General features: G+C 43.1%; 1 protein-coding gene and 1 long non-coding RNA gene across 2 annotated transcripts in view; one reads left to right on the top strand and one right to left on the bottom strand.

Annotated features, from left to right (window-relative positions):
• ADRA1A (adrenoceptor alpha 1A) overlaps nucleotides 1–18351 on the bottom strand; it is a 233022-nt gene that overhangs the window by 71648 nt on the left and 143023 nt on the right. The window lies entirely within an intron of this gene.
• On the top strand, nucleotides 5692–7724 carry LOC138062485 (uncharacterized). The gene is made up of 3 exons (XR_011136494.1): nucleotides 5692–5830; nucleotides 6237–6848; nucleotides 7031–7724. It is a non-coding gene; the product is annotated as an uncharacterized lncRNA (long non-coding RNA).

The raw sequence follows: 18351 nt of genomic DNA, 5'->3' as shown, positions 1-18351 counted from the left end.
GGAAATCTCAATGATAAAAATGATCAGATTATTTAATTATCTTCTTATTATTTATCTTAGGATAACTGAAAAATCTAGAAAGTGAAGAATTAAAGGAAAAGCTAGTTCCAAACTGAAAAATAAGGCAGTCTCTATCTTCCTACACATAAACATACATAAGCAAACAAAACACTGAGAAAAGTATTGATGAAAATATCTCTTTTTTTTCAATTAAAGCCGTGGGCATGAGAAAGGGAAGGGAATTCTCTCTCAATCAGTTCTGAAAGTATACCATCACACATATTACTGCCCTTAGACTCGGTCTTTCTGACCATTGTCTCTTTTTTTGTGGAAACGTAAACAACTTTATGAGACTGAATGTGTTGTAATTTAAAGCAAGAGAGAATAGTTTTCTGCCTGTTAAGCTTGCAAGCTAACAGTGATAATAAAGTACATAATGTAAGCGGTAAACAACCAGCGCTGGCATGCGAAAGTTTACCCAGGCCTGACAGAAGGGGACCTCCTGGCTAGATCTTTTCCTTCTCCAAGTGGAGTCGTTGCCTGCCTGTCAGTTATCTGGGAATGGTTCAAGGGCTCCCTCTCGTGGAAGTTACATTCATCGCCGTTTTAAGTTTCCTGCTTTGCTCCCTTTGCAGCTTTTCTTGCTGATCTTTCAGATCTATCCCTGGATACTTTAATTTTCCATCTATTTTAGAGACAGATTTAAATATGGCAAAGCAGACAGCTGTTAAGGGCAGCAGACTCCTAGGCACAGCAATAGAGCAATGCCCCTGCTGCCTGCTTTGCCACAGACTGGCTGTGACTGCTGCATCCTCTAGTCCACAAAATTTCCCTCCAGCTATCCACCCACCCACTTATTCTTTACCTACCAGGTTTTAAAGTAGCTCTGTGATTTATGAAGGGGCAGTAAGCAGCTCCCACAAGCCTTTTGCTTCCAAAGCATCTCACCAAAGGCTGGCCTGTGACTTGCCCTGTAGTATGTAAGAAATAATCTAGAACAAAAAGTTGACTGTCACTGGCTTCAACCACTGTTGACCTGAAGCAACTGATTTACCCTCTCACTATGCTCTCTATTCATCTGTGCAGCAGGTCCATAACTGGGATGCCTACTGCCTTCTTCTTTGCCATGCAGAATATAAACCACCACCTTCACATTTTATGCCATCTTTATGCAGACACCTCGGCTATGCAAAAATGCAGGAGGAGCATGAAAAAAGTTAAGATGTTAAATATTTAAAGAGCTTTTCTCTGATTCATTTCAGATGAAAAATCTTACCAAAAGGGAAAAGACAAAGCTTGAAGTGATCCTTGACTTTCCTTTAGCATTTAATTTTTTTTTTCTTTTTGGAAAAAGTCTCCTTACACATCATGCATTCTGATCTAAAAACAAGGAACGGTCCTATTTGCAAGCAGTATTGCTCCCCAACTAATAACTCCTCAAACTAATTGGCATATGCTTTACTGTCCTGGGGTTTTATTAATGAACAATATTTCATTCAAAGCTAATTAAAATCTCTAGGCAGACCCTACTTAGCAAGAGCGATGCCAAGTGTGAAACCAGAGAACAGGTTAGCAGGCAGCCTAATAACTATAATCAGTTTGTTGGGAAGTAGAAAGAAAGAAGGAGGCATAAAACCCACGCCTAAAAGATCCATAAAGCCAAAACACTTAAGAAAGTTGCCAGGTGTGTTGAGCCACCACAAGCAATTCACGGATGATGCCTAAAGCCCCTTGCTTTAAAGATTTTCTTCTGCAGAAGACGTATAGATCCAGTTCTCAGAACGTTGCTCCTCCACTGAAGCAGAAGAACTTTAAATTAGAAGACTCCTGCTTGTACAAAACGCCCCTTACATAGACAGAATGAACTTGTTGGAGGATGACACACATCACACACATTTTGCAATCTCGGAGTTAGAACATGTCGCTGAGAAACAAAAGGTCTGGACCAAAAAAACTGCAGTCCCGGCCAGCCCCAAATGCTCTTGGAGGCTGTAAGAGCTAGTAGCAATTCATAGTAGCCCTGGAACTTCTTAAGATTCCACAGGGAAAGGGGAAATATAAAATTCATCAAAACTTCCAGCATGGGTCATCTCACCCAAGAGGAACGTGGTGAGATGGCTAAGAAGCTATGACAGGTGGGATGTGAGCATCATCTTTTACAGAAGGCACCAGACTATTTTTGAAGCCTCCACGCTTCCCCAGCCTCATCTTGGAAACCACATTTTACCTGCTTTACTGATTTATTTCTCAGCTCTTTCAGGCAGCTCTCCTGTGAGCGGTTCCTCCTCTCTTATTTCCCCCTTAGGCTTTTTATCATGCAGAATTTGATTTGCTCCTCACTGCTTACCTGCTGCTGGAGTTAACCCCTGCCTAACTGCTTGGAGTTTGTAAAGCCCATCTAGAATAAACCAAATCCTGCACCGTTTCTGTAACTCCAGCTTGCTGCATTTCACATATCCAACGAACTCAGACACTTTAAAAGTCTTACGCCTACAACTGCCTATGAGGAAGAGAAAACGTTCCCCTCCTTCTACTTTCCCAACAAGAAAAAAGCATGGAGGAGTGTGGAGTTTAGAGTCCAACCTGTAAAAAAATTTCATGTATTGTGAACTGGGACATCAGAAGCTCTTTATCTGCAGTCTGGCACATCACTGAGAGCATCAGGAAGTCATCTGAACCAGCAATCAGGAGACAAGAAACCAGTCTTGTTCAAAACACTGCGAGAGCAAAGTCCTCTCTATTGCAGTTCAATACTGCCTACTGTTACCGCTTGAAACCAGAGCCTTGTTATTCCACGAGCTAGATAGATCAAGAGGAGGAGACAACCGCTTCCTAAAGAACATAAATAAAAGAGGCAAAAGATAAGAAGGGGAACAAAATAACAGAGAGAAAGCAATAAAGTGCAGGTGTCTGAATACCTTCAAGGATCTGGACCCAACTGTTCCCCACGTTCACACAGCAGCAGAACAGAAGGGAGCCATCCTACCTGGAAAGCACGGGACACAAAGGGAATTTCTATGTCATTTCCCCCTTCCCCCCACCAGTATATCTATTTCTGAAGTCATCTATGCCAGTCTTATACTCTACAGCCAGGCTCTGGGCACTGTTCTGAGGAAGCATGCCGAGCCTGGATATTCACAATGCTAACTGAGCAAATGAGAAAGCCCACGGTCTGCCGCTGTTAGATTTTCTGACGCATTCTTGTTTGAACTTCAGCTAAAAGACGAAAGAAATGGAAAGGGAAATGTACTGAGACCTGAGCAAAGATTTCTTCATTTTGCCATTGTAATAATCTTGCATTAGCAGCTGTAATTAGTCAGTGCCAGGCCATCAACTGTTATTGAAGTGTTTGCGACTAATTAGACACAAGGTTTTTATGGGAACAAGCCCATTAGCCTAAGAATTTATACTAACTATTGTTCTAACGATGAGCGCAAGGCTCATCGCAATGACATTTCTGAAATCAAAAATGGTTTTAACATCAGCCATAGCCATCTATGTTATAAAGAACAATTTCTTACGCTTTCTTTTTCCAATGAGCAGCAGCAACTCATGATAGCAGGTCTCTCAGTAAGCTGATCACTCTGATTACAACACATAGGAATCCTGGAGAGGAATCTGAATTTGCCCTTTAAAACTCGTTGTGTTTATCTTCACCCATTGCAAGTAAGTTCCCTCATACACAGAATATATCAAGCCGAGTATTCTCCGTACACACTGACACTGTAAACAGGTGATGGAGGGCTAGAGCTAAGATTTGCTTTGGTAGACATATCTCCCCCTTTCTAGGGCTCTGTTCCAGAAGCAATAGTGAGCTTTCACCTCCAAATGAAACTTCAGGGCCTGGTAGGTCAAGCAGCTGGCAGGAGATAGTATTGAACTGCAGTGCACACAAACTGGAACTGCACATGCTCTGTCTGCATACAGTTTCATCATTAACATGTGTAAAGACTAAAACTGTCAATGTTAGGCAGTAGTTACATTCTCCAGCTGAGTGGGAGGGTTAAAACAGATAAATTCATTTTGAAAGAAACATGAACGCCGGTCAAAATCTTGGCTGTTTGCAAAACTGATCCTTTTTGGAAAGCACTAGAATTTTCACTCATGTCATATCTTATTGATTGTGTCCGTCAATGTCAAAACACAATGAAATGGCTCCAAAACTGCATTTGACATCCACCAGAATATCAAATTAATTCACTAATGAGCAGTCACTCTGCCATAACAGTCCCCAGAATTCATGATGATGGGATATTTAGGTTCAATTCATTAAATACGGATGGGCTGTAAAGTAGGATTTTACTCCCTGGAAGATGGGGAACGAATCAGGGAGAAATGCATGCTAATAAGGTTTTTAGGAGCTGAAACTTCAAAAACAGTAAGATTTAACAGCACAGAGCAAAGTTCAGAGTGTAACTCCCCTCTGCTTTAAACGGGAGTTGGGTACTGACCCAAAGCTTCTCCTGAGACCATGCCACAACACCTCTAAGAATATCAAAAAACTAGTGGCTTCCCTGCGATTGTGGTTTAAGTTTGGGCATTAGCCACGGGTTGTATATACTTTGCATGACAACCTGTAACCTGATCGCTCGCCACACACTCGCTAATTTGGGCTCGATTCTCACCTCCTACCTCATACCCCATGACTTTCCCTTTGTGTTCACGCCGAGGTCTCTCCACCTTGTTCCTCACACCTCTTTAACCAGCAGGCTGGACCCGAGCACCCTGAAAGCGAGGACGATACCTTCCTCGCTGCTTTTTTCAGACTTCCCCCGTCAGGGCCATAGGAAGGGGCATCCTGGCTGCGGCAGGGTGATGGGAAGGTCCCTCAGGGGCGCCCAAGCTGCCACATAGGGCAGGCGGCTGTTGCAGGGTCACATGGACACGACCCCCTTCTCCCGTGGCGCTGGTCAGTGCAGAGGTGCGCCGGCAGGAGCAGCCGTTGCCGACCTGGGGTGAAGGCGGGGGTACACGGAGGTGACTCGTGGCACATAGCCAGAGCTGGCAGAAGCCAAAGGGTGGAGGCGGGGATGGCGAGAGGAGGTGGCTTTGGAAGGGGGTAAGCGAGCAGCAGCCAGCCAGGGGGCAGCGCTGGTGTTTGATGGGAAATGTTGAGTTGCCACACAAGGGAATAGCCAAGTATACGGCGCAGCGGCGGGCAGAGAGGTGGATTTCAGGCTGAAACACCAGGATGCCTCCGGATGGGGCCAGTGCATTGGCAAGGCTGAGAGGGCTGGACTGGAACAGCAGCAGGAAACACTGTGGAGGCTTTGGAGGGGCAGGAGCCTGCCCCAGGCGGCTCGTGAACACGACTTAAGCGATAGAACTGGGGCTGATGGTAAATGCTGAGGTGACTCTAGTGTAGGGAATAACAAGGGAATCCGAGGGGACAGCGCTGCCATTTGGGTGGGAAGCACTGAGGTACTTCAGGGAGTCAGTTTAGAAAAGCCTTATTGATCTGCGTCAGAGCTAATACATAAACCAGTAAAAATGTGCTCTGTACAAAACGTGGATTCCTTCACGTCTTCACAGAATCTGAAAAAGAGAAAGACAAAGGAAGGCAATGCGAAGAATACTGAAAGCAAGAACCCGTGACTCAAGAGTGAACAAGAAAAGAAGGGAAACTGGGAGCCTGAAGAAGAAAAAAAAAGAAAGGCACTCTAGGCACAAGGGCCTCCCTGTAACCAGGGCTCAGGCCACGTAACAGCTTCCTGGATATTGTTGGATATTCTTGGTAGCAAATTGTGCCTAGGGTCCCAGACCTCCAGAGCCAACTTCATCCCCGGTTGGAAGATGATGACCCTTCCTGGGGATTCCGCAGCAGCTGCTGGTAAGCTCAGAAGAGAGGTTGCTCTCTCAGGTGTGGGAGAAGGGAAGGGTCCCTGGCAGCTCTTTGGGACTCAGCTGGGCAAATGGGTGGTCTGTTGTCCGCCACTGCCAGCCTTACACCTGCCTGGATTTCCATACGTTGTGTCGTGGCAGATGCCAAGGGGTAACTTGCAAACAAAGTCTTTTGTGGGGTGGGGAGGCTGGCTGTCCAGCTTTGCTGCTGCAAAGGGGCTGAGAAGAGGGACCGCCTGGCAAGGAGGCAGGGGACAGCCCAAAATGCCCCTGTTGCAGGCTGCCAGGGCGTTGCATCCTCGCCTGCAAGACTAGTGCCCACACAGTCCCTTTTCTGGGTGTGGGGGTTGGGATTAGTGCCTCTCAGTCCTCAGTGTGTCTCTTCTCTGCTGCAGCTCACAGAGAAGAAAGAAGAGGAGCAGTGTGGACCAGCGAGTTAAGAGTAAGCAAGAAGAGGAGGAAGACTGGCACCCTGAAGCAGAGGCAAGAGAAAGGCACTCTGGGCACAACGGTCTCCCTGTAACCAGGGGTCAAGAGCATTCCCGGCACTGTAAGGCTCAGGGCTCGGGTCTTTGCTTTCTTTGGCCTTTTGCCACGTTGCTCTTTCTGCTGCCGGGGGAAGAGCGACCACTCTATATCGAGGGTGACAAGAGTCTCTCTCCTCACTTGAGGGGGAAATTGAGCTCTCTGGAAACCACTCTCTTCTCCCCATAACCAGGAGGGTGGCTCTTTAGGACTCGGCTGGGCAAATGGGTGGTCTGTTTGCCACTGCTGGCCTTGCACCTGCCTGGATTTCGGTGCATTGTGTTGTGAGAGATGCCAAGGGGCAACCTGCAAACAAAGTCTGTGTGGTGCTGGTGGTGTGAGAGGGGGTGGGCTACATTTCCCCAGCATCCCTGCCTCTGACACAAGCTTCAGTACCGCCTGGCATTCTGCAGTGCAAGCTTCAATCAAGATGTCCAGACACCTTCTCTCTTGGACGCTCTCTCAATTGGCAGCACTTTCTGGTGAGTTTAGCATGCGATTGTCAAGCCAGGGAGACTTTGGTGTATTTGGGAGAAGTTTTACATCTATGTAAAGGGGTGAGGGGTCAGCATAAATTTGACCTGTTTGTTCTGCAGGATTGGGGTAACCATGCTGAGGGATATGGTTTTTGAGAGGGTCAATTTGCTATGCCTCTCTCTTGCAGCACCTGAACAGACAAGGGAGCAAGAGGACCAGAAGAGCCTTCCCTCCATCACAGATGCTGCTGACTCCGCTCAGCTGCAGAGTCTTGAAGAAGAATTTCCTTCTGCGCACCAACAAAACTGCACGGCACATGCAAGTTTAACTCCGCACCAATCACTGGAGTGTTTTGGCTGCTGTAGGGATAGTGTTTCTGTTCCCAGATGATGCAGAGTAGACTTTCAGTACGAATTTTGAAGATCTTGTGCAAGAGTTTGTTAATGTTAGAGTATTATTGTGTAAGTTTTCATGCAGGAGTTTGATGCGGTATTACCCTGCAAGATTTTATGCAGGAGTTTGTTTATGGTACAGTGTTATTATAGGAAGAGTTTATTTTGTGAGTTTGTTAATGGTAGAGTGTTACTGTAGGAGGAGTTGTTTATTTTGTGATGTTTTGTCTTTGAGGTACAGTATGGAAAATACACTAGTTTAGCGTGAATGCATGAAAACTGGACACTTGGTAGGTAACTGTTAGGTGGAGTGTAGACCGCAAAGTTGACCTTGCCTGTGTAATGCAATTGGATTGGTGTGGAAAACTAATCTGAGGTGGGCAACTGAAAGTGAGCAGAGACTCAAGACCCAGAGAAAAAGAAGGACAACGTACCTGTATACCTGTAAACTTTGTAGTGGAAATGAAAAAGCCTGCTTTGTCATGACCTTTGAGAATGTTTCAATGTGATCCCTTCTTTCCTAATGTACCGTACATAATAAAGCCTATAAGTTCAGAAATTCCCTGTCCCGTCTTTGCCCAAATAAGGAGAAAGTACCTAAGAATCCTTTTTACTCTAGTATTAAAACTCAATTTTCAGAGCTCCTGTGCCCTTTGAAGTCACTAGAAGTGATTCTTCATGCTGCCCTACTGGTTTTAAGACAGTGTAACTCCTGGTGAAGTCAACAGGCCCAACTTCAGTGAAGACCTGGGATCAGGTCTTTGGAAATCACAGTTTTAGGTGCTCAAGTATCTTCTGAAAGATCGACAAAAAAGTAGCTCAATTTGCTGCAGAAACAGGAAGCGCTGAGTTACTCTTGCTTGCACTAGGAACACTGACTCATGGGAGCGTCTCTCCAGGAGACCAGGAACACTCTGGTAATCACATGAGAATTCACAAAATGGATACGTCTATGCAGTATTATTATAGATAGCTATAAATCGGACATCCTGTTTCAGACAGTTCCTTGTCTGTATTATCAATGTTTCCTGTACTTTTGCTTTATGCATTTAGGTATAGCAACATCAGAAGTAGGCACTTAGTCATAATAAAAATATCACTTAACAACCTATTACATCCTAACCACTAGAAAAATCATTTTCCAAACATGGGATTCCAGATCTGGTTCTTAAGAGTTTTCCCAATACTGCTCACAGCAAGATATTCAACAAGTTTACAAAAAAATCTCTCAGCAGGATTCTTGAGCAGAACAAGCGCACGGAGTAAGAACATTCAGTAATCAATGCGTAACAAATAAAGAGCTTGAGAGCAATCAGTGGGCAGTACAAAATATTCTCTGTCTCTCTCTCTCTCACATACACACATTCCCCTGTTGAGCTAAACATTTCTGATGGCCTTAAAATATTCTCTCTCAGGAGTGTTTATAGCTACAGTCTTGTTTGCATTTGTATCTTGGCTGAGATAAAAAAAAAAAAAAAATCTGTCAAGGAGTTTCCTATACCTATTGAGGTTAGATGAGGAGATGAATCCATCTGCCAGTACAGGTACAGTACAGCTTAACAATTAACTACCAACACGAAAACATTTGGCACAAAGGTCACAGGAACCCAAATCCTTGGAGGAGTGTGGTGAAAAACCCCAGAAGGGATATCCACCTGCAGGTGAATCTGAAGTACAAGAAAGCTTCTTTTTACATTTGCTGCTTCAGGAGGATCAGACAATGCAAAGCAAGCGGCAAATGCAATCAAGTAAGACTCTCTTAGTCCCTTATTGTTGATCTGCATAAAGCCACCAAACTTTAGCATTTAGCTCCAGTCTGTAATAAAGATTCCTGTACGTGATTACAGTGTTGCTCAGCTGCAATGGGCTACATGTTATCAGTACTTAAATCATAAATGTGGCAGTGGAAGCACACCACAGGATGTGTGACGTGTGAAGGTGAATGCTTAATTTCTAGGAATCAGGTTTGGGACTAGAGTACAGATGACAGAGTATGTAATAAAAATGTGTTAACACAGATAGGCAGGGACACAAAAACCTTCTTTAATGATGCTCTTCACTCCAAGCAGGTATAGAATAAATAGATTAGAATCAATTTGGGTCCCCAGACCTTTGTGGTAATCTCTTTAACCAGGGCTCATTAATTCTCAGGGAGATTAAACTCCACTCCACTTAAATGCCCAAGTTAAAGAAAGTGAAATAGCTAATTTAGCTGCAGGATCTCACTGGGAACAAAGTAGAGTATTAACATTCACATGAAAATTTCCCAAATTAATGACCCAGTGAGAATATTGTATAGGTTTAACATGTCTAACAAAAGATGTTTCTGTAAGAATGAGTAAACATTGTCCTTTTATTTTGACTACAAGGGAACAATGCTGAAGGGTAATGCCCTACATTTAATTAAAAGAGAAAAATTACACCTCCTAGAAAACTTGAGGTACCAAGTTAAATAAGGAATTGGTCTAGAAAGGGCCTTGTGGACAGCAAGACCAGTCCTTGCTACCCCAGACAGCCATCTCCTTCACTGCTCTAATGGCTAGGAACCTTTTTCTAATTTCCAGCCTTCATTTATTCATGGCCAGTTTATACCGATTTGTTCTGGTGCCAGCTTTGTCCTTCAGATTCAATGGCTTTCCTTCCTCGTAGGTGTCCACTGCCTGCTGTGCTTACAAAAAGCAACTGTATGGTTTCTCAGCATTCATTCTGCTAAACTGAACAAGCCAAGCTCTCCCTCTCTTAATGCAGACACTCCGTTCTCTGATCATTCCCACAGTTCTTGCATTATCCTGTCGTCCATCCGCAGGTCTTTTTTCCTTTTCAGGCACGTCCAGCCGCTGAACAAATTTATTGCAAAAACAGCCTGCGTTTAGAACTATTAAATTTTTAGCCCTGTTGTTATACTCATGTTTGTAAGGCTCTTCCTCTGCACTCACAGTTTCTCCTGAGTTTTATTTTTATGGTTAGCAGGATCTCTACCACCTTTTGTGTGACTAAAGTCATCAATGAAAATAAAAAACCAAGCAGATTCTAAAACTGGTCTTCGACGATCTCACAAGAACCTCTTTCCAGCACCACTTACTACTAGCTTCCGTTTAGCTTCATCCATCAAAAACACACAACCAAATGCTCCTTGAAAATGCCTATCTGAAGATTCAATCTCTTTCTCCTTTCCACTATGGATATTTATGTGACTAGGATGAGGTGCACCAGGTGGACCACACAGGCTGACTTCACTCTGATAGTGAAGCCTGTTTCATCCCAGGTGAATGGCTTTAATAGAACAATCTTCCCCTTGTTAAAGAATAGGAGCAATGCCTGATTTGATTCTGCTATGAAACAGAAAAAAAAACATGCAAGCCACAAGTTTTTTCTGCTGCAAACGCAAAGCTTGTTTTCCACCCACCCCTAATCCTGAATACTTCAAAATCTGGCCTTGAAATCTTTGGAAAAAAAGCCCTATGTATATATATGTATACAAATATTTTTTCTTATTTAAAAATGCAATTAGACAGACACAGCAGGACGGAATTTACAGTATAATTATGCAAACACAAGTCATGGAGCATGCGCTAGTCAGTCAAGACAGACATTTCAGCCTGCAATAACCCTACTAACAGAGGCGGATGAATAATACAAGTTTCCTATATTTGCTTTAGGGTACAATTCACCCAGCTGCAAAGGGTCAGCACAAGAGCTATGTTCTACTGAAGTCTTATTTAATACCTATAAATAAGGCATAAGTGATGCATGGCCTTGCACTGTTCCTTTACACCAGAGTGAAGTATAGCCTTAAGAAATCATTGTCTCAGCATGTCCCTTCTCCTTGTAATCCCATTCAACACCAAGTGAATAATAATCTGATGCTTCTTCTCTTTTTTCTATCAGTGGTTTCACAGACGACTGTTCGTGCTTGTGCGCTGGCATTCAACTCTCTCTACGCATTAACTCCCACACCCCCGCCCAACACACACAAAATCTGCAAACATCACATTGATCTGGAGTATTACAGCATTACAGTCAGTATTTGATAAAGCTACTATACAAAAAATAAGTAACTCCCCAAATACTTCTTTCCCCTCTTTCCTCCTGTATCAGGAAACATAAAAACATTCAGAGACAGAACATAGGACACCTTCTGGCTTTTAACTTTTGATTTCCAGTTTTGATTGTTTTTCTTCTTTCTCTTTATTTTTAATTCACTTAACCACTGAGAAAAAGTAAGATGGTAAATAGAAAAAGTAGGAAAGAAAGGGGAAAAAATTCAGATAATGGAAAAAAATTACAACTGAGAGCAAAGACAAAGGAGCAGTTTAAAAAAACAGAATTTGCAGGTTGTCTTAGTTTTCCATTTTTACAATAAGATGTTAGAATATCTTAATAGAAAGAAACTGTTACTTTCAGCAGAAAACAACCTCCTGACAAAATATTTACCAGCAGTCATGCCAGTAATGAACTAACAAGTCGGACAGAAGATAAAACGGGGGGCCCTGGAGATTTTATACAGATGCTGTGGTTAGTCAGAGTGCCTGCTACGCACACAGCAACTCTGATGGAGGCCAGTCTCCAGAAAATGGAGAAGTTTAGGATGACCAGTCCTCCAAGCCCTTTTTTTTTTTTTTTTTAAAACAGAGTCTTTCTTGGCGACAGTTTTTTAAACATACTCTCTTTCCTACAAGTTGCCACCAGATGGCACTTACACACCACAAGAGCAGAAAAGGAAAGGGGTCGGTCAGCAGAGGACAGCAACAGGACATAAATCTGCCTAAAATACACTGGAAATGCTCTGGCTAACTTGCCAAAGAAGAAGTCAATGCTGGAATTATGCTTCTGCTGCTAGAATTATGTTTCTGCTGCTGGAGCAGAAAAAGGCTTTAGTGTAACTTTTTGTACCTAACAAATGATCACATATCTCTTCAGAATATATTTCCTTTGATTAAAACAATAACAGAAGAGAGTTTTTCATTCACACTAATAATTTTAGTGACCATCAGTCTATATGCTTCAAAGAAGCCGAGTTTTACTTCTAAACACTCTTGTAAAATTAAGAGCTCAGCAGGGATGTGGAAGTTCAGAGTAGCTGCAACTGGCCAAAAGTGAGAGCAAACCTGAGAGTTGCATATGGAATAGCTGAGCCCTAAGGCTCTACCACTCCACGGTCTCAACTCACTTATGTCTGATGCTGTGCAGAGTTTTCAAGTGAGTGAAGTCTCAATGAATGACACTCATGCCCTAGGCACAAGACAGGGATAGGTCCTGAACTGAGCGGGGAAGACCACAATGTTAAGACTACGCCTGCTAGTGGCACAATCCCTTGGCTGCAAGGCAAGTGCTGTCTTGGTCTCTGGCCAGTAAGTTCTGAAGTGACATAGAAAGGTAACGGAGCAGAGAGAAATGGGGCTGTAATTTTACAGTTTGCATTCTCAGCCATACAACAACTAAAGGTCAAGATATCTAGCAACTAGCATCCTTTCACAGTCTCACATTTTCCTACTAGAAATGCTCCTTTCAGGGTGGGGTTTTTTTTTTTTGGTGCCTGTCGTATGCTAAATGCAATTCAATCTCTAGCATTTTTGAGATGTTTAATTACTTTTCTTAGTATCAGTTGTGTTGATTAGGTTTTTTGTTTTTGGGTTTTTTTTTGGTAAGAGAGGAGAGTCTCACACAGAGAGCAAATCACTGTTTGACTGGCAGTGCCAAGCTTCTCAGAATGGCTTCTGATCACACCTCCCCCCCCACACCCCCCCCCACACCCCGGTGCTAAAAATGCTAATGTCACAAAACAATGCAGGGCTGCGTCCAAAATATCTTTTATTTCCCTGTTGAAGAGCACATACTGATTGAGGGATATGTTCAGACGCTCTTTCCTCCTTGTATTTATAATCAGAACCCCAAGATCATTTAGCCTTTCTTCCTGCTCTAAGGAAGACTCAGTCCTACATCAGCCGTCCTTGATAGGTCTTTGTCAAAGGTTTCCAAGAAAGAGATCTGCATCTCTTCCCCACCGTAATATAGTAATTAAACTTCTCTAAAGGTAAATTAAGCCAAGAACTTTTTTGCCTCAGTGGCTAAGAGGCACACCCGATTGTCAGCTCTTGGTAATACACTGATGTAGTTCAAAATATGGCATGTCCTCACGTTGCAGTCTCACAGCCTTCTCTGACAGAACCAGAGCAGTTCTGTCTACTCATTTCTGTACACTTTCCAGTCTGCTTGCATCTTCTTAACTTGTGGTGACCTGGAAGCAGTGAGGCCCCTCATTCTGCAGTACCTAGCAGAATAATGACCTCCTCTGTCCTACACACAACATACTACTTAATACCTTTTTGCATTTTTCCTTTTTTTTTTTTTTGTGCAAAAGCATCACACTGTTGGCTTATTCTACGTGTTGCACTGTTACTCTCTAATTCCTCTATGTGGTAACCCTATGTAGCCAGATATTTCCCCCACCTGGTACTTCTGCCCCTACTTGGCTCTATCTTGTTAACTGCAGACAACTTCTCCAGTTAACGAGATCTCTTAGAATTATAAGTCTTGTCTTCCAAATGGCTGTCCACCTCCCCTCCTCCCCCTGGAAACATCTTCAATGTGATGGGCGCTCTGTCACCCTGCTTAGGACAGACATGCGCGCACGCACACACACACATCAGTCTCTGTCCAACCCCAGGCAGCATCACACTTGCTGCCAAACTGATTCAAGGAGCCCAAGGGCAGGCTGGAAACAAGCTCCAGCCTGGATGCATTGTTTGTGGCAGTAGCCCGCTCCCAGCTGCAATCTTTCCGCAGGAACCCTGGCCTTTCACCATCACATGGTGCACGTGTGCGTCACGTGACAAGAGACGAACTGCTATGTGATGGGAGATGACCCACTTGACCTACCCTAGCCCTGGAGGGAGACGAAAGGACCACGCGAGGGTCACATGTGCTCCAGCTGCTGAAAACTCCTCTTCAAAACAATTTGCTTGAGTCATTTCTCCCCCCAACCTACAAGCCTGATTTTTATGCACTGCAGTAAATGTTATGCCTTGAAAAGACCCACACATGAATAAAAAAAAATCAGGCTGTCACTCTGCTGTGCTCCTTTTAAAGAGAAATTGCTGAAAGTAGGAAGACGGACGTCTAATCTCAGGAATCTGGGCGCCAGTGTTTGCAAACGTCTGTGCAAGTAGGGGATGGTGGGGAGGTCACTGTAGTTTATGCTCGTGAATAATGAATCTGACATTGTAGCTATGCAAATGTAACCTAACAAATTCCAAACTAAATAAAAATCTTGTTGGTTACAACAATTATTCATCAGCCTCATTTTCCAGCACTTGCTTGGAGTTTTGGAACTGCACTTACTTATTTAAAGAGGTGGAAGTGGGCGATCAACACAGAATATTGGGTGCCCTTCTGAATCCTGGAATTTAGAGTCATTTGTGTATTTTATAAATATGAGACAGGATTCATGGTCTGACTAGAGCAGAGAGATTTGATTCTTGTCAAGATTTCCTGAACTTCTATAGTAATGACTGAGAAACAATCAGCATAAACTAACCTGCACTGGGAAGCCTTCCCTGTGATCAGGTTGTTCTACAGTAAACTGTTTCAGGTTTTATATTCTCTTAACTGCTCAGCGACAGCCACAAGTGAGACAAAGGACTGTCAGATCTCATGATAGTTGCTTAACCCCTCCGCAGTCTTCAGTTTGTTCATTCGGTGCAAAGCATTAACACTTGCTGCTTTCCCACAACTGTTTTGCAGCCTCTATGTGAAGCACACTTGAATAGAGAGGGTGAAAGAAAAAAAAACTGTTATCAGTGTGATATGAGCACTTAAAGGTAGTTAGTGCCTGCTACATATTATAATGCAATGCTAGATGTCTTCTGATCACCTTACAAAGCTGTAAACTACATGCAGTTGCAGAGGCTATTTAAGCCAATGGAAAAACTCAAGCTGACTTCAAGATCCTAACTGAAGGGGACTTAAGCTGGGGTGTTGTGTATCCCCTTGCCAATCAGTAGATCTTCCTCCTTGCCTTCAACAGACTCACAAATGGATTGCCTAAAGAAATATAAAGCCAAAAGCTGCAGACATCATTTCTCTGCTGAGGTAACCTTTATAGCTTTATGAACAATATTTTACACAGCTATTGCTTGAACAGAAGTCACTGTACTGTTTTTTATACCTCTGTCTCTTGTCAAGAAGAAGCTAGAGTAAATTCTCCTTGGACAGCTCAGTGAAATCCTGACCCGCGTGCTGATCATTACTGTGTTTTCTCAACTCAGAGCATGGGCAAAGATGTGTGCCAGGTTACTGCTGAGTCCAGATCAGCTTTCACCCCCCCCCCTTTTTTTTTTTTTTTTGGTCAGCTGTATATACCTGGCTTTAGTTGTGATGTGGTTTTCCATTTTAACCATTAACACAACCTGACAAGTAGGCATTTACATCTAAACAAATGGGTCTAGGTCTATTTGCCTGGTATTTTCCACAGAGATAAATCATGAAGGCTTGGTCTGTTTAAGATGATTAGCAGCTTTAACTAAGGGCAATACTGTAGAGAATGAGAAAAGATTTGTATGCCTGATAGCGGTAATCAGAGTCACCAGTGCTATATTCCCAATTCTCTCCCCCTTATCTGTTTCAACATGCCCCACTCACAGACCATGAGCTCCTTGGAGCAGTAACCAGCTGTTTGCCATGGGCGAGGTGCAATCTTAACTAATTTAAAATGGGCGTGGGTAGATGGGAAAATACCAGTTAAACGAATTTTTATTTCTGGTGTGCCTCTTGTACTGTGTAGAGAGAAGTAGGTGGACAGGTGCCCTATGGGAGAAAGGAACAAATCGGACTATATACTGGTGTTAAATAGGTCTCATGATGAATAGCTGCTGAAGATCCAGTCTTCTGATGAAGCGCAACCATCTTCCTACTCTTTACCTGACAGAAATTATGCCAAGCAATTACTGAAATTGACTGTGAAATTACCCTGGTGACAGACTGCCTGACATAGTCAACAAAGAGAGAGGGCATATCTCTTGTAATTTCTTTCATGTCAGCAAGTATACAGTGGCATGCTGCTTTGTGGCCGATGGAATTTCAAACTACCGTTTCCTCTCCTATGCTGCAAGAACAGCTAACTCTGTCTTCAGCTGACACCTCGCAGAAGGCTCTTTTACAAAAGGTGGCAAGTCATCTGAGTCTATGTCAAAGTTTCTTCCCACTGAGAGGTGAACTGTTGGTCATTTCTGAACGCTGGGGAGGAAAATGGCTACAGTTATTTGCGACCAGGAGGAAGATCTACATTTTTCTTAAGTTGTCAACCCCAATTAAGGGGGTCCTAGGAAAGCCTGTCTGACAGACAGTGTCCATAATGAATTTTATTGCTTAACTCCTCTGCACTTGTCTGTACTTGGCTGCAGAGGTATGAAGATATCTATTAAGCACAAGGCTGAAATATGGGAATTTGTGTCCTACACTGTTGCACTGACCAAAGCTGAGTTACTAGTTTAATGGAAAAATTAAGAATGGAAGCAAGAGTTCCCAAAGAACGGGCAAAAAGTGTAGTTGCTTATCATAGTCCTCACCTTCTGGTAAAGGAAGAAGAGGCTAGGAGAAAATGAGGCTGAAGTCAGGAAGACAGAGGCCACAGAGAGCAGAGAGGTGCAGGAGGTGACATATAAGCAGTAGTTAGCAGACCCCTCACTTCCCTCTGTAAAGTGATCTGCTGTTAGACTTTTCCACCTCAACTTAGAGGGACTTTATGGCTTCAACTAACCTGGTAACGTTTAAACTATTCCCTTTTTCTGACCATCAGACCAACTGGGAGACACTGCTCTGTATGGTATGGAATGTTTTGGGTACGCAGTAGACATCAGCTATATCCTATTAACCTCACTGAATGATTGAGAATTACAATCTAGAAGCAACTTAGTTAATACAGGCTTTAAGAACATTATCAAAGGGGTAGCTCTAAGTAAATCTTTCAGATAATTAACAGTACAGTTCTGTGAAGTAGTAGAAATTACTTATTGAAATGCTTGGATTATAGCCATGCTAGAGTGGAAGCGCCGACTTCTGTCTGATCTCAGAGATCAGCTGTTTTTGGCCTGCCAAATACTTGAATAGAAAACTACCTAGAAACCCAACACATTTTTGGTACAAATTAAGAATTGAGCAAGAGACTACAGAAACAACAGTAAGAGGAAGGACTCCACTTGGGATCAACGTTACCGCTGAATTCATACATAAAAATAACAAAAATAAATAAATACCAAATACCAAACCCCAGAAACCACACACACCCATTATGAAGTAATTGTACATGTTAAAACCTTTCTATCCTTTCCCCTTCTCCTTAATCACGGCTCTTTAATCATGGGAAACTCTGCTCATAGAAAAATACACAATGAATGAGTCATACTCCAAATATTTAGACACTTATGCCTTCATCTTACACAGAAAGAAAGACGAACCAAAAAACCCAGGCACGCAGTACGCCTCCTGCTTACTTGCGCATTAGTGGCTAATGTATTCTCAAGTCCTTCCTTACAATCATAAGAACAGATGGTTTGAGAGCTACCCACAGTCATGACCTTCTTGAAAAGGTGTCGAGGGCTTCTGCTTTGCTTTCCAGTACAAGGCATAACAATGCAGATGTTTGCACGCAAACGAAAAAAGGACCCCCTCTAAAAAAAGTCCAGGCCAGTGGAACGTGGTCACACGCCATCAGCCTGCTCGTTTTACCCCCATGATAGAAAGAGCCATGCATACAAGTAATGCAAGTATTACAGTAACATCTATCAACCTCTACATCAAGCATTAAGGCTCCATTCCCATTGCCCAGTATATATATATTTTTGCCATTCCTGCCCTCCTTATTTCCATTGCAGATCCCAGAGGAGCACCAGAAACAAGAAGAGATGAGAAAAGCTCATAATTGCACATCATTTCCCCCCGGTGTTGGCAAACAATGTGTATTTTGATGTGGAACCTTTGTAGCCAGTGAGCATGCAACAGCCTTACACAAAGATACTTAAAATAACAAGGAAAGATGCTGCTTTTAAAAAAAGCAATGACTTGCTTTAAATGACATCAGCAGCAACAGTAACTGCAGCCTTACAAAGAAGGCTGTCTT

The sequence above is a fragment of the Struthio camelus genome, chromosome 27 (assembly GCF_040807025.1).
Source record: "Struthio camelus isolate bStrCam1 chromosome 27, bStrCam1.hap1, whole genome shotgun sequence".
In the NCBI taxonomy this organism is placed as follows: Eukaryota; Metazoa; Chordata; class Aves; order Struthioniformes; family Struthionidae; genus Struthio; species Struthio camelus.
Note: the sequence above shows the minus strand (reverse complement) of the source record. Positions and strands in the feature narration are given on the sequence as shown.